Source organism: Oreochromis aureus, linkage group 20 (assembly GCF_013358895.1).
Source record: "Oreochromis aureus strain Israel breed Guangdong linkage group 20, ZZ_aureus, whole genome shotgun sequence".
NCBI lineage: Eukaryota > Metazoa > Chordata > Actinopteri > Cichliformes > Cichlidae > Oreochromis > Oreochromis aureus.
In genome coordinates, this window is record NC_052961.1 from 13357670 (window position 1) to 13360989 (window position 3320).

A 3320-nucleotide genomic window follows, 5' to 3' on the forward strand; every position below is an offset into this window, starting at 1 on the left:
AGTTTAAGGACTGGTTCCATTCATATCTATGAATCTGCAAAATTGTTTTCCAGCATTTCCAAATTGTTATCACTCAGTACGAATGCAGATATATGCGCAGAACAATGAAGAGTTTCAGCACAAATCACACTCAAATGTGTGTACGTGTGCATATATCTGAGTTTGTCTGGCGTGCAGGTCTGCGTGTGTGGGTGTAAGAACTAAGTTATCTCTGAGCTGAGTGCCATATATTAACATTTCCTGTATATAGGGAGCCACTCACAAATGATGATTGCTCGCTATATGTAATGTGAGACTAGAAAAGATATGCTAGAACCATGATACGTATAATTACTTTAATCTTCCTCTTCGGTTTTTATTCTTTTTATTTTATTGTGTAACTTGTGTCTGATCTGGTCACAACAGATGAAACTGTGCTGTGAGCAGATATCTGATATTTGCGGATGCAGCAGAACCAGGTCAGAAGATACCGTCACAACATTTATCTAAATATGTCCTGAGTTGTTATGTGAATTGATTAGGACTGATCTGGACATTTTTAATTTCATCTAGTACACCAGGCAAAATAAAAATCTGTGAATGGAACAAACCCCAGACTGAAAGCAGGGATAAATGACTGCCACGTATCGGGATTTAGAACCCAAACTGAGGTTTAGGAGGCAGACTGGAAGTAAAAAACCACAATGCTGTTTATTGAGGCCATTTACAAAGTACATGAAACACAAAATCCAAAAAGCAAGCCAAACCGAAATCCACAAGAACACAGAGGAGGATCACAGATGCTCAGACAAAGAATGAAGACAAGGGCAGGCCTTTATGTACACAAACATGCTGAGGGCTAATCAGGGGAATGCGACACAGCTGGAGAAAACAAGGTACAGCTGAAACTAATCAATGGCGAGACACTGACGAAGAGGGAGTAAAACTAATCACAGTACACAACTGATAGGAAATGAACCATATGACTATAACAGACATAATTTTAACAGAGGTAAGATACAGGAAAAAAAACTGAAGTAAACTAATTGCTAAATATTTAGACATTTAGAAATAATAATCTGATTCAACTCTCATTGTCACACTTCATTACTGTAGATACAATGTGCTAATAGTGGGTTGGACTCCTTTTTGCCTTCAGAACTGTGGCATAGATTCAACGAGGTGCTGGAAACATCCTCAGAGATTTTCCTCCATGTTGACCTGATAGCATCACACAGTTGCTGCAGATTTGTCAGCCCCATGATGTGGATCCACATCCCAAAGGTGCTCTATCGGATTCAGATCTGACGACTGGGGAGGAAATTTTAGTACAGTGAGCTCATGTTCATGAAACATGAGAGCTTTCTGACATGTCGTGTTATCTCAGCCATGTGGGCACACTGTGGTCATAAAGGGACGAACATGTTTGGCAACAATACTCCGAAAAGCTGTGGAGTTTAAACAATACTCAGTTGGTATTAAGGAGGACAAAGTGTGGCAAGAAAATATCCCTCACATCACTACACCACTACTCAAGCCTGAACTGTTGTTGCAAAGCAGGATGTATGCATGCTTTCATGTTTTTTCCTCCAAGTTTTGATCCTTCCATCTGAATAGCCTCATTAGTTGATGTAACATTTTCCCAAATCTCTGCGGACCTCAAAACACATCAGTCAGACTCGACAGGAGTCTTGGATGGAGATTGGTGGGGTTTGAAGCAGTGTGCAACCATAGATGTGGCTTTTCTTATTCACCTTGAACCCTTCTGTCTCATTCACAGGTTACTCCGGTACATCTGTCCAAGTGGCTGAGACCATTCCTGCCATGGCGGTTTACCTAACTGACTTTTAAGCTGACATGAGGATGAAGGCGAGGAGCTGTTTGGGGTTGACCCATGCCCACCAGTTGACTCGGTCCAATTTTAGTGAGCCTATTAGAAATGTAACCTCAGTTTGCTGTTGTTAGCTGACAGGAGTGATGTCTGGTGTGGTCCTCTGCTTCTGTAACACATCTGCTTCAAGGTTCAATGTTTTGTGCTTTCAGAGATTGAGAGAATGAACTAGGCAAACCGTAAAGATGGTTGTGAAATACTCAACCTGTCTGGCACCAACAACCATGTCAAGTTTAAAGTCACTTAACTCAACTTTTTTCCCAATTCTGATGCTTGGTTTGAACTGAGTGTACCTAATTAAAAGGCCAGTGAGTGTTTGATTGCTGGCCAGCCAAAATCATAGCGCAAAGGATTTTGCATGAAATTTCTGGGCAGACTTATAAGTTGCTCTTTTAAAATATTTTTTCACTTTAGACAGAGTCCAACTCTTTTCTTTTTCTTTATGTGAAGATGTAGGTTAATGGCTCAAAGCTTCCAGCTCGATATTTAACGCAAAGGAATGAAAATGACATTAATCTTCTCATCTCAAAGCAAGCTGAACAGTAATCCTTTGAAAAGAAGAATAATAAAAAATGGTAGAATTTGTGGCTTGTTTTCATTGGTACCAGTAATGTTTGGTACTGACCAGCTGTTTGTATTTAGGTTTTACTTGTTCTTCTTGTGCTATTTGCCTTTATTTGAAATGTTTTCTTGATTTATGTTTTGATACACATAAAGATCAAGCTCTGTTATTCTCACTTTGGCTCATGGATCAAAACAATTTTTTATACACACTTTGCCGATGTTCTTAATAGTTCTCTATGAAAACTAACTTAAATGACTATTTTATAGACTTCCATGTGAAATGAGATGTTTGCTAATTATGTCCAGATGACAAAATACAGACAAATACATTTTAAATGGACCGTTTTTGCAAACATTTCCGTTGTTAGTGACCTTATTCATTCCAAATTTTCAATAAATGTCTTCATCCAGTGAAAATGTTGATGCTTTTCTATAATTAAGTCCTGCTTGAATGAAAACACAGTTTCTTTGATATTAGCTGTGCAAATGTGAGAAGAGCTTTCTGAACAAATCAAAAGTGAAATGAAGGGACCGGCAGCATATTAACTTTTGGCACAGAAAGTTAAATGCAAAGGTGTGATATAGAAGGAAAAAAAATCTAATTTGTAACAGCTATGTTTGCCTTTGCTTCCAAATCAACGATGTTGTAAAGATGCGAGGAATGCCAGCACAGCATATTGATACATCATTTTAATCAACACAGTTTGAAAAGGCCTCATCTTAAACAAAAAAGGCAAAAACTAGATCTTATTCAACCCTTCTAGCTTCACTGCGCACCTCTCTTTGGAGTAGAGAACAGCAGGATGAATTTTGTCTGTGACACAAGAAGTCTTAGAGGAAAATTTAATTACTTTTCCTTATTAGATGCACAATTTTATTCAGCAGC

The 3320-nt window shown here is 38.4% G+C and overlaps 1 long non-coding RNA gene across 1 annotated transcript; it reads left to right on the forward strand.

Moving 5' to 3' along the window:
• Positions 1 to 947: 947 nt before the first annotated feature.
• Positions 948 to 2840, forward strand: LOC120435061. The gene is made up of 3 exons (XR_005609500.1): positions 948 to 991; positions 1139 to 1263; positions 1760 to 2840. It is a non-coding gene; the product is annotated as an uncharacterized LOC120435061 (long non-coding RNA).
• Positions 2841 to 3320: the final 480 nt, after the last annotated feature.